Source organism: Mauremys mutica, chromosome 10 (genome assembly GCF_020497125.1).
Source record: "Mauremys mutica isolate MM-2020 ecotype Southern chromosome 10, ASM2049712v1, whole genome shotgun sequence".
NCBI classification, from domain to species: domain Eukaryota; kingdom Metazoa; phylum Chordata; order Testudines; family Geoemydidae; genus Mauremys; species Mauremys mutica.
The window spans coordinates 42,370,618-42,383,609 of record NC_059081.1 but is presented as its reverse complement, the minus strand read 5'-3'; the positions used below and the strand labels follow the sequence as shown (position 1 = coordinate 42,383,609).

Here is a 12,992-nt window from a genome sequence, read left to right as displayed (position 1 = left end):
ATATCCTTGAGTTGTAGAAGTGACGTTCATCTTAAGCTTTAGGATTTAAGTGAAAGGGTCTTTCTCTTATTTCACCATGCACATGACTTCCAGTAGAAGTTAATCAATCTCTCAGTGCACTTTGACCTCCTGTTTTATAACATACTTTATAGATGAAGATAATAGTTCTTGTGATGTGCTTTGTTCCTATTTTGTTAAGCTTATTCTAGAAGTCTGTTACCTATAAAAATCAACAAGACTATCTGCATCTAAATAGTCTTCCTGTGGTAGCACTGCCTAAATATAACAAATGAAGCAGATATGATGCATAGTTTATGCACACTCTTTGTATAGTTGTGAGTGACATTTACCGTTAGGCATAAGATATTTACATCTGTTCATCAAAATATGACACTCAGTTGCAGTCTTCTAAAGCTATCCCTGTGGTATACATGAGTATGGTAATTTAAAAAGAAAACATAGTGTAGAAAAAGAACATGATAAATGCATATCATCTTATTTTTTATGGCTCTAGTAAATTTCATACCTTAGGCTAGACTGAATATACTTTGAGTTTCTCTTGCAACAATCATTTTGGAGATGAGTCAATCAACAGGCTTTTCCTTACTCATTATTATTTAGCCTAAAGATCTTAGGAATCTGTGTTTATTCCATTATCAATTTATTTTTGAGAAATATCATTGCCTTTACCTAGCACTAAAATTATTATTTCTTTTCATTTTATAACTGTTGTAAAAGTAAATGATCTACCTTTATACACTCTTCTGTGCAACTACTTCTGTGGCTGGCTATTTCATTCTTCATGTGATGCTTTAATCTATAAATTAATATAACAGATGCTTCTTGAAAAGCCTCAGAAAATAGAAGAAAAAAGGGTTTGTGTTTTTGACTGGAATCCACTGCTTAGCTAGATATTTTAATTCTGTTTTTTTCTTTTGCTGAATGCCAAATATTTTTAGTAAGTAGAATAAACCAGTAAGAATAACAAGGAAGGTATGTAGTGAATTGCACAAAGGGTGCACGGTTTAGACCTTTGCTGGAACACAGGCTGCAGTTTAGCTGTCGAGGCACTATCATTCTCCTCAAAGGTGAAATGATTTAGAGGTCTAGAGAAACTTAATTTTTCTTGATCACCATGTGCAACCTGGAATTTTAATGGCAGGCATAATTAATTCTTCTGATGTTAATCATCAGGGCTGGGCTCCACAATTATCAGCCTGGTGCAGCTGGGCCATGGTGCAGACATGAAAAATTAGGAAAATGAATCAGTAATAGGGTGGCAGATTTAATCTGCATCATGAAAACAAAGTTAAAAAGAGGGAGATCGAGAAAATTTCAGCTGAAGCTTTTGTGCCAATGAGCACTGACAGAACTGAAAAATGTTGCCGATGTCCAAAGTGATTGGTAATTACCAAGCCATTGAATTTTTTATTGTCAATTTATCATTGCGCCAGAGGTTAAATTTAACATCTTCTTCTAAAGCCATCACTCTAGGAGGAAGGCAAGCTTTGCATCACGTGGCTCAGGAGTCAGTGAAAGGTTAATCAGGTATTCTTTTACTTTGTGTGTGCTTCCAAATCATTTTTTTATTGTGTCCTTTTATGTTGCATACATGCCATGGGGTATTTTCTAATTTATATTACCTGTGCATTTCAGATAAATATTAGATTGCATTCCTTAGCACAGCACTGTCTCCCTTGCTGTGTATTTATACTGCTATATTTTCACACACACAGAGGCATATATTACACACGCATACATAGATTGAGAGAGAGAGAGAGAGAAATGTTATAAATACAAAGAAATTTGGTGTGAAATAAAGAAAGCATTTCACAAATAAGGAAAATTACAATCCTAATGCCTAAAGGCATCACAGACATCTTTAAATATTGATATTACTTGTTTCTTTCATTTTCTAAATAATATTGTTTGTTTGTTTGTGGAGCATTTGATTTTACTGTGATCTGATGGTATCTTATTTTTAGAGTTGGGCCCTGGTTTGTGAATGGACCAGTTTTAGCCAGGTAGTATTTTTTTTAGCTTGTAAGTTCATTTGGATTGCAAGATTTTCAACTCTTCAGAGTAGGGTCTGTCTGTATTTTGCACCTTGTACAGCACTAAGCACATTGTTGGCACTTAAGTAGTAAATGATAACCATAATTCACAAGTGAAGTGCAGATTAGTTCTTTGAATCCTTCCCCTCATGAATGTTTAGTAAATGGTATAGTCTTTGTAATGCAAAAGACTGAAGGAAAGCAATCCTGTATCTAAAACATCCCGGTCACATATGACGTAAATAAACATTCATGTGTTATAGACCAAACCTGGCTCTGGTGCAAGTGGAAGTATTTTCATTAACATCAACGGGATTTTTGACTCCTTATTCTAGGGCTGAGTTTGCCTCCCAAACAACACAATGTAATCCTTACTATTTAACTGTCTTTTAGCACAATATTAAATCCATCTTTTGTCCACCTTAATTCAGCCCTGTAATCTCTCTCCCTCTTTCTCGCTCTTTTTTTTTTTTTAAGCCTTATATTTATTTTCAAATTCAGGCTGTGCTCTGATTAAGGGAATTGTATGCATTTTCTATAAATTAAAAATGGAAATGGCCTTTAGGGGAGAGTCAGTAGAGGAATCAATGCATGCATTAATTACTGCAATTCATTACCCAAATAAACACAAGACTCAGCCTTTTGCTAGATGGAAATGTAGAGACATAAGATGTTTACAAGAGACAAAGGCTTCTGATCCTGCTCATGTTAATCTGCAGATCAAAGAATATGTGAGTCCATTCCTGGTGGAGGCTCCTCTGGGGATACCGTGGCTGGGATCAATCCCCACATGCAGGCAGTGAATTATTGCAGCTGAATACAAAAGCTGTTCACGTGACATCACTGTCACCTAACTGCAGTGACACCCTCTCCAGATAGGGCTTCAGAAGACCTTGCTTTTCTAATACACCACTTTTCTATAATTAAACTCAAACCATAAACCAGTACCTGTCCAATGACCTTTGATTGCCCTCATAAACAAAAATATGTTTCAGCTCATAGCAACTATTCAGGCATTTGGAAGAAAAACATGAAAATGTAATCTTTAGCTTCCCAGAGGCTTTTTGGAATATAAACAGAAGGTTAGAAAATATACAACAAATAAAACTATACAGAAAAGATTCAGTGATTTATTGAAAAGATTTCATACTCCTCTCCTGAATTAGTATCCTGTCTTTTCCTTAAGAGAGACTAGAAGAGTACTGGAAGAATGTAATTTTTCTAACAGCATTTGGATGCCTTTCTTGATCATATTTTATAGCTTGAGGATAAATTACCATATGAAGGTTTTTGTTCAAAACCTGAACACGGAGTATGATTTAAATTCTGCTACATTTTGCATAGATGCCATTGCTGGTGCTAGCTCAATGTAAGTCTCAAGAGCTGAAAGCAGAACACATATTAGCCAAATCCTTTTCTCCTATTGGAGTTCTCAGCTATTTTAATTGGATTCTGTCCAAAACTTCAACTAATTAAGAATCAATTCAGGACCATTAGCAAGTGGGACTAGCTAGCCAGTGTTGCATATTTCAAAAGAGTTAGTTTTAATGAGAGGAATTCCTGGACAGAAAAAAACCGCACAAACAGATTAAAGATAGTGTAGGGACCTTCTCCAGCTAAACTAGACAACTAATGGTACATGGAAAGATGCTGAACTTGTAGTCCTCTCTAATTGATCTACTTACTGTTCTTAAGGAAACTTAAAAAAAATGTATGCAGGTATTTACTGTGCATTTAGCGGTTCAATAGCTATTTATAAACATTAGCAATTGTTGCATTTTGCACTCTCTCTTTCTCTTTGTCAGAGAAACATATGTTATCTCTTTTCAGATATATTAACCTTAGAACTGTCAAGCCATTTTCCCTTCTTTAGGCTTTGTACTTCTGCAACATCTGTTAATCTGCACCACATTGCCTGCAGATGGTATTTTTTAATTTAAGAGGTTAGATTGCCATATTTCTGACAGCTGTAGTTTTGTTTTACTACAGAGTAAAACTTTACTAAAAACTCAGTGCTTTGGGGATATAATTTGATTCACTTTTCAACAGTAGCCATGTCTAGATTTTATTTCTTAAGCTCTTAAATTTTCTGAACTCTTAATGAGTTTAGGTTATTTTAAAGGGTAAAGAAGGAACAAAGTACCTAGCTAACTGATTTTAAATATTACAGTATGTATGTGTGCAGCTATATCAGTACAGTGAAATATTTAACCATTAACATGGGTATGCATTAAATCAGATGACCAAACCTGAACACATTATCTGATAGTCCTGACTTCAGACCTATCCTTCCCTGTGGATGTATGTCAGGAGAAATTACTTGGACTGAGTTTCTTAGTACGAGGCAAACCAAACATAACTACAAGCTACTGTGACTGTAAAAAAAGTAAAGAGAAAAATGCAGAGCTGTTTACATGTCCAGCTTGTAAATATAAAAGTACATTGTTCAATGAAGAGCTCAGTTTAATAACTAAGTTTGATATACATTCTCTATAGTTTAGAGGGTAAATGTTATAAGGATTCTTCATTATATCAACACCCTGATTCATTTGACTGCAGTAGCAAGAATGTGCTGGAACATCTTTCAGTAAGCTAGTTTGAAAGCAGAGTGCCTTTGCTTTTTAATTGTTCATTCTACATTTAACAGAATAAACTGTATTTCCAAACAAGCACCTTCTGCTAAGGCACAAGCAGTGTTCTGTTGCAATAAAACATCCATTATCTATGACCAAGCTGAACAATAATGAATAGGCAAAGAAAGTAGGTGTGTTTTGGCTTTTTTTGTTTGTTTTTTTTGTTCTTGTTTTGTAGCAAGGGCTTACTCAAGGCAAGGAAGGGCAGGCACTGTACTCTCCCGTGCTCTGCTCTCCTTTACTCCCACCTACTTTAACTCCTGGTTTGGGAGGCCAGGAGGTCCAATGTGTCTCACAAGAATTCCTGCAATGAAGGCAAGCACAATTTCAGAAGCTTTAGTCATTTCACCAGGTTTATCTGCTTTCTTTTGAAGAAGGGAGTATGGTTTGATATTTGTAAAGAGTTCATAGTAGGAAGAACAAAAAAAAAAGGGGGGGATGGGGAGACGACTATAGTCTGGCAGTACATAGACTTGGTAGCAAGGTCAAGCATGCAGTGTCGTCCTATTTTTAACCTTTTCCAAAAAGGCATTGGCCTTGGGCAGGATAAAGGACTGGCAGGGACACATACAATTTTGTGGAAACTCTTTAAATGCCTGCTTCTTTTAAAGATTCCATCTCTCCCCCTAAGTTACATGGCCGAGATTGGAAAGGAATAAGAGTATGGAGCCTTTCCACATCATGGGTCAGATCCTGAGGTCCATGCAAAGTGCATAGGAAAGAGCCCACTGCTCACTATGGATCTGTGTAGAGGGGAATTTGGAATGGGGAAGGTGTGGGGGGATGTGGCCACAGTGGTTCTGTGACAATAGGGATCCACAGACCAAATCTACACCCCTTGGGTATGCTGCAATATGGAGTGGCTCTAACTGATACTCCACTTAATGGGAAGGGAGAACTCTGGCCACCCTGACCAATGCTGAACCACTTGAACAGGGTGCATTTTCTTAGGCTATGATCAGAAGAGATAATTTGGCCCTATATCAGTTCTTGATTAGTTGCCAGGAGTATTCTGTGCTGGGCTCATGAGTCAGACAGAGTATGTCATAGAGTGAATCCTACCACTTTTTAACTTTCTCTCTCCTTATAAGGAGACAGTCTGAGCTTTCAGTGTAGAGGAGGCTGTTCTGAATCGTGATACGTTTCTTATGCTCACTCATGGTCAGCATGCCCAGCAGCATTATTAATTCTGCCAAGTCCCAGCCTCCTTTCAGTTGTTTTGTGGTGTTCTTTTGGATTTTGGTCAAGAATTTCCTCTCTTCACAGTTTGGGTTTCCACAGAGTTTGCATGTTTTCCTATTTCATCCAAAGTGCCCTCCTGATTGTTCACCTCAACCCCATGAGGAATTAGAAGTTTGTCAATTGTTCGTTGAAAGCAGGCATTTGGATAATTTATTTCATGGTGGCATCTTAAAAGTGATTGGAAGAAAGGCTGATGGGTTGGTAGAGATCTTGTATCAAGTATGCAAGATGGTGCCTCCCTGACTGGTGCTTCTGAGACTTTGGGAACTAAAGAAATCTGATTCATCATTTATTTTTGGTTCTGGGCATAGTTCTGCTTCTTTCTTTCCCAGGGAGTTTGCCAGCAGCTTGTTCTGATAGCTGCCAGCAATAATGGAGACTGCAGGAGTCTAAGAAAAGATTGCCTTTGCCTTCATTTCAGGACCTATTGTGAGATACATCTGACCTTCTTGCCAGGAGGATCTCCCTGCCTCCTAAAGCAGATGTTTAAAGTAAATGGGAGTGAAAGAGAGCACAGCTCCTTCCCCACCTCTCCCAGAAAGCATAAGCTGTATTTCCCCACTGCTTCTCCCTCTGCTTGGCTTTTGTGGCAATGAGCACTCCCTCTCCTGTTCTTTATTGTTGAACTACTTTAACCACTGGGTCCCAAGAGGATTCTGTGAAGAACTTGCACAATTACAGCTCAGTGTATTTTTCTGCTGCCTCCTCCAACCACCCAGGTTTTTTTCTTTGACACTAAAGGAATGAGCTTACACCATTTCTTTGCTCTTCCTTCCTTGTTCTCTGCTGCCTACTTCTGCCTTTCTGGTCCAGGGCTTTAAACAAAAATTGATAACAAGTACAGTCAAACCTTGTTATAACTTCACTTGGGGTTTGGATGGAAAGCAACATTATGTTTTAGCAATCTAAGACCTCCTAGCAGTTGTTACTGGGATATATGCAGTGGCCACTTGGAACTTTATGGTCTCTGTGCGGACATTCCTCCTCCAAATCACAGCCCTTTGCACTGGAACTAAAGGAGATGCTCCTTGATTAGTTAAAGGAATAGGGCCTATGACACACAGTTGATCCATTCAGATTCTTTCTAGTAGAGGGCAGTGGTATAGATGCAGACTATCCAAATCACATTCAGAAATGACAGCCAAACTTGGAAGGGGGAAAAAAAGGCAGGAAATAATTATGCTTGCATTAATCTAATGTATTTTGACATGATCATTGCTGATAATGCCTTCCTGCTGGCTCTCCCACATTGAATGTTTGATAATAAAGCCAGGTCACAAAGCATTAGGGAAAAGGAAAAAACAGTGGTGCTATGGTCAGGGACAGTGCAAGCAAGCAAAACTATTATTAATTGAACTGAACAATGCTAGCCCATGACTTGCCATTGCTGACACTGGATGTTACAACAAGGTGTTACATTGCTATATTAAAGAAACATTTATAACAAAGTTCTATAACCATGTAATTTATTTTACCTTGATTTATACAATGACATGGGGAAAAAAACCCATTTAATTTTCAAATATTTACCTTCACGCTCCTGGAGCTGAATGAAAAGACATGCATTTAGCACTTCACCTTTCCGAGCAAATGTAGCCTTTCAAAGAATACCCAATTGAATTTCCTTTTGATGTTTGTTTTAACAGCACTTTGAGGCTTGCATTTGTTGGGAAGCAACTGAATAATAATAATAATACAAATATTCAAATGCTTTACTTGGGACAAAATAGAATTGTACCTTTGGGATTTTTATATTAATTGTCAATCTTAGATATGGAATATAGGCACCGTGTGTACATCCAGCATTCCCTCTCTCAAGACTTTCAAGAGTAAGGCTGTCTTTGATACAGGCTCCATTGCAATATATTAAATAAATGAATTAATTTAGATGGTATGAAAGATAATGGATTGATAGTCATGGACATTTTCATTCTCTGTGTAAGTTTCTTCAAAATGTCCCACTGACAGCAGTCATTCATTCACTGTTCAGTCCTTAGGTATCCTGAATTAGGGGTTTCTGAAATGTGGACATGTGACCAATGGGTAGTAGGCTAAAGTCACCCAGTTCTCATAGGCCAACTAACAGCTGTCAGATGTTAATGACTTTTGGTCACTACTGATCTGGGGTGGAATTGAACAGGCTATATAGAGGTAAAATACTCCATGGTATCATAATCCTCTCACTCTTTGGCTTGTGTTATGCAGGCGTTCAGACTAAATGATTATAATGATCCTTTCTGACCTTTAAAAGTCCATTAATCTGAAAACCTAAAGTACATTCTCTCCTTAGAACACAAACCTTATTATAGTGCAGAATCATTTGGCACCAAACCATAGAGGAAGGCATTGACTTGAACACCAATAACAGAGTTTAGCCATACAAATATGCTATAATCAGAACATGGCATATGGTAAGATTCATAGATTCCAAGGCCAGAAGAGACCATTGTGATCATCTGGTCTGACCTCCTGGGTAACACAAGCCATAGAACTTCCCCAAAATAATTCCTAGAGCACATCTTTTTTGGGAAAAATCTAATCTTGATTTAAAAGTTGTCAGTGATGGAGACACCACCTCAGGTAAATTGTTCCAGTGGTTAATTACCCTTACTATCAAATTTACAACTTATTTTTAGTTTGAATTTGTCAAGCTTCAACTTCCAGCTACTGGTTCATGCTATACTTTTCTCTGCTAGATTGTTACATATTTGTTCCCCATGCAGATACCTATTACGGTAATAAAATCACTTGTTAACTCTTTGTTAAACCAAACAGATTGGGCTCCTTGAGTCTATCACTATTAGGCATGTTTTCTAATCCATTAATCATTCTCATGGCTCTTCTCTGAACTCCCTCCAGTTTGGCAACATCATTCTTGAATTGTTGGCACCAGAACTGGACACAGTATTCCAACAGTGGTCACTACATTGACAAATATAGAGGTAAAATAACTTGTCTGCTCTACTCAAAATTCCCCTGCTCATGCATCCGAGGATCTCATTAGCTTTTTTTTTCATCCACAGCACCACACTGGGAGCTCATGTACAGCTGATTATCAGAGTCACTGTGGCCCAGGATAGAGTTCCCTCTCCCCCCATCCTGTAAATATGGCCTACATTACTTGTTCTCAGGTGTATACATTTACCTGTATTAACACACATTGTTTGCTTGCACCCAGCTTACCAAGCAACCTACATCACTCTGAATAAGTGACTATCTTCTTCATTATCTCCCTCTTCCCCCAATTTGTGTGTCATCTCCAAAGTTTTTTATGTTTACTTCCTGGTCATTGATAAAGATGTTAAATAGCACAGGGCCAAGAATCAATCCCTGTGGGACTGTATCTATTGGGTTTCCGGGTCCTGCGGGACTGTAGCGGGGTGGTCACCCACTCCTGCCTTAAAAGGCTGAAGTCAGCCCTGGGAGAGGGCTGAGGCCATGAGAGGGCTGCTGCTGGGGAAAGCAGCAAGCCTCGGCTGATTGGAGAAACAGCCACAGCTGTGGCCATGCCCCAATCAGACCGTAGCTGGCCTTATAAAGGCCAGGGAAGCCAGGAGCTAAAGGACTCTCCCTCTAGCTCCTGAGGGAGAAGGGCCTGGCTGCTGGGGAACTGAACAGAGTACCTAAAGTGGAGAAGGGCTGGGGGAAGGCTAGAAGAGCTGGGGGAGCTTCAGCCCAGAAACACCCCCAGGCTGCAGGCCTTGTTAAAGGGTACTGGGGTTTCAGAAGGCAGCCCAAGGGCAGGCAGAGGCAGCAGGTCCAAAGCCCCCTTGTCTGTGATGCGTGGCTTGTACACTGCAGTCTGCCCCAGTGAGTGGGGGCTAGATGGTGACTGGCAGTAGTCTGATACTGAGGTGAGGTGGGGATAGTGGGTGGGGGTTCCCCTGGGCGGGGAGACCCAGAAACTGGGGGGGTACTGCTAGGGGGCATCCCCCAAGAGAGAGGGGTATCAGGGTCCAGGAGGGACTCGGGCCCAGAGGCAAGCAGGACACCAGCCTGCAGAGGGCGCTCCAGAGGCTGGACGAGCTAATTCCCTGGACAACTGACAGGAGGCGCCGCAGGGGTGAGTCCCGCCCCGTGAAAGGGACCCACTGGAAACATACCCTCTTGATGACAATTCTCCCTTTACAAATTACATTTTGAGACCAGTGAGTTAACTAGTTTCAAATACATTTAATATGTGCATGGGATCACATTGTTTTTGGTATGAGAGTTAAGGCCTTGGTCCTGCACTGTGATCCACATGAATGGAGTTAATATGGCTTTGTGTGCGTTCAACGATCAGCTTGTGCAGATCATAATGCAGGAAAGGAGTTTAAAAAAGTAAGTACAGCCATCCATTTACACAGCTCATCGGAGCTCATCCGAAACTGGGATTGTCCCTGTTTTGGATTTTTGTTTGTTTGTGTGAGTTAGGGTCTCACTCTGCAGTCCTAACTCAGGCAAAACTCCCATTGAAATTAGGGATTGGGCAAGGAATGCAGGACTGAGCCCTTAAAAATGGATTCGCTTTTTTATAATTTTATTAGAGAACACATAATTGTTCATAAAGTGTTGGTATATAAAGACATAACCAGGCTAGGCCTCACATCACATTGACAATGCACAAGTGTTAGTCAAATGGAGGGATGACAGGACAGTAAGGAAATAATTAAATTTCAATAAAAGAAAATAAGGAATAAAATTCCAGTCAGATCTAACCACATTATGTACAGCATAACTTTCAAATTGGAAGTTCATAAAAACTAACCACACCTCAGCCAGTTTGTCTGGCATCTGTCCTGTTCCACATGGCACTGCTCCAAGGCAGTTTGGATCCATTTCTGCAATGGAATGGCGCTGAGCCACTTTTCCAAAAGGAGAGAGTAATTTTTCTGGTGGGAAAGTGCAGTCAGTGAAGAGCCATGAGGGATCAGATTATCTCGTCCAGCTTTTTCTCTTTTTTTTTTTTCCCTTCAAACTTTTTTTTAAGTAAAATTAATTCAAATGCAGAAAAGCTGCCGTTAGGATAATATTAAGGACCCGATTTAAACTGACAGGAGGCAGGAAATTCAGAGCAAGGATGACCTTCTGGTTTAGATTATTACAATTTTATTAAAGAATGTTACAACAAATCAAACATAGGCTGTCATTTTGTTATATACAATCACCCCCTCCATAAGTCCCTCCCACAAAAGATATTTAAAGACCTACCTAGTCCACATAGAAACAAAAGATTTTAAAGATTAATATTCTTCTAACCCTGAACTTTGAAATATATAGTGCATGCATGAATAGTGCTAGTAATTAATTTACATACTTTCTCCCATCTTATACATTCTCATAATATACACATAGCACATGGAGGACATTTATGGACTATCAGAGAAATCCTCCCGAGCTTTCATTATTGCAGCACATACAGGAGTTAAGAACACCCAGGGTGAAATCCAGGCCACACTGAAATCAATGGCAGAATTACCATTAATTCCAAAGGGGCCAGGATTTCATCTGGGATGTTCAGGCACCCTTGCAATACATAGGGCCTATGCAGGGAGATAGATTCATCCTGTATTCATTCTGCCAAACCTCCCATCAGTCTGAGTCAGGGCTAAGCCAAACTGAAGTAGCATGATAGTTTCCCCTGAATTTCCTTGCATGTGTCAGATAATTTCTTTGGGTCAGGAGGATCCAGACTCTCAAGGATAGATTTATTACATCACAGTAACAAGGCAGTTTTCCTTAAGGTTTATAACTTTTTGTGTGTTTATGACATTGAAAATGTCCCTCTTAATATTAGTGGAGTTCTCTGGTTTCTAATAAATAATAGCAAAGGTGGAAAAAAGGTAAAGGGACAGATTATGCCTGATAGACACAGGCTGTGGTGGAAGCATGGAGCTACCCAGCTCCAAGGGTCAACCTCTCTGGGTGCTCAGGGGGTGCCTCTCACACTGCATTATCCCTTAGCATAGCACACGGTACCTGGTGGGGAGGAAATGTGGGCCCAGGCTCCTGCCTCTCTGAGTCAGTTTGAGCCCCTAAAGGGGCACATAAAGGGACTGAGATTGTGATAGTTTCACGGGATGCAGATGCAGAAAGACTGCATGCACCCTCCTGCCTCTCCACACCCACACAAGAACCAGTCACAATCTAGTCCAAATTGCTTTTGCTCTCGGTATTAGATTTCTAGTGACCCTTCTCCCTCAAAGAACATAGACAAATGGTACAAACAGAGAGGGCCAGGATGACAAAGTTTGGATCAGGACCCAGATTTCCCCCAGAGTTAGGTGTGTTTGATTTTGGCCACTTCCAAGAGACAGGGGTTAACATCAGAGTTTCAATCTCAGTTTGGGTGAATTTCAGGGAAGTATGGATCCAATCTGGTCCCACTATAAATCTTTCCCCTATCAAGGTTTTAAAATGAATGAAAATTAAATTCCTTACAAGCTAAGACCCACAGTTCTCCAGCTCTTTCCTGGACGAAGCTTTTCTGGAAGTCAGTGGGCCAAACCATGCTGTCACTTGATTGACATCAGTAGAGTTACTTCTGATTTTCACCAAAGGAGAGATCCTTGAAATCTAGAATAAGTGATGGCCAAGTAGAAGCTTTCCTTGTGTAAGGACTTCAGGATCAAACCTCATTTAGCATGTGGCAAAGTGGTTACTAAACACAGGAACACAATTACACTGAAAATCTTTTTTTTTTTCTTTCCAGTCAGGTCTCTTTCCCTTGAATTTTGAATATTTTTGTCTACATTTTAATTTTTAAGAAATAGGACATACTGAGCTGTGAGTTATGGCATATTCATTCATGCTCACAACTGGGTGCAAATTAACACCTAATAATTCATGCAGTGGAGTGTCTTATTACAATTATAACATTTTATTAAAAAGTGGTTTTAATATTTATATTGTTAATTAAGTGATGTTTCAAATTCTGAGCAGTGAATTATGTTGAACTAGTCACTGTTCTGATTTTATATATTAACCACTCAGGGCAGGCAAATTCATCTGCCTATTTAATATGCTGTTTAATAAAGCTTGACGTTTTCTCTTTCTGTCTAGCATGTGAGGTTCCCTGTTC

At 39.5% G+C, this 12,992-nt stretch overlaps 1 long non-coding RNA gene across 1 annotated transcript; it reads left to right on the top strand.

Annotated features, from left to right (window-relative positions):
* Nucleotides 1-1,484: 1,484 nt before the first annotated feature.
* Nucleotides 1,485-9,041, top strand: LOC123343293. The gene is made up of 3 exons (XR_006572180.1): nt 1,485-1,548; nt 8,789-8,871; nt 8,953-9,041. It is a non-coding gene; the product is annotated as an uncharacterized LOC123343293 (long non-coding RNA).
* The last annotated feature ends 3,951 nt before the right edge of the window (nt 9,042-12,992 follow it).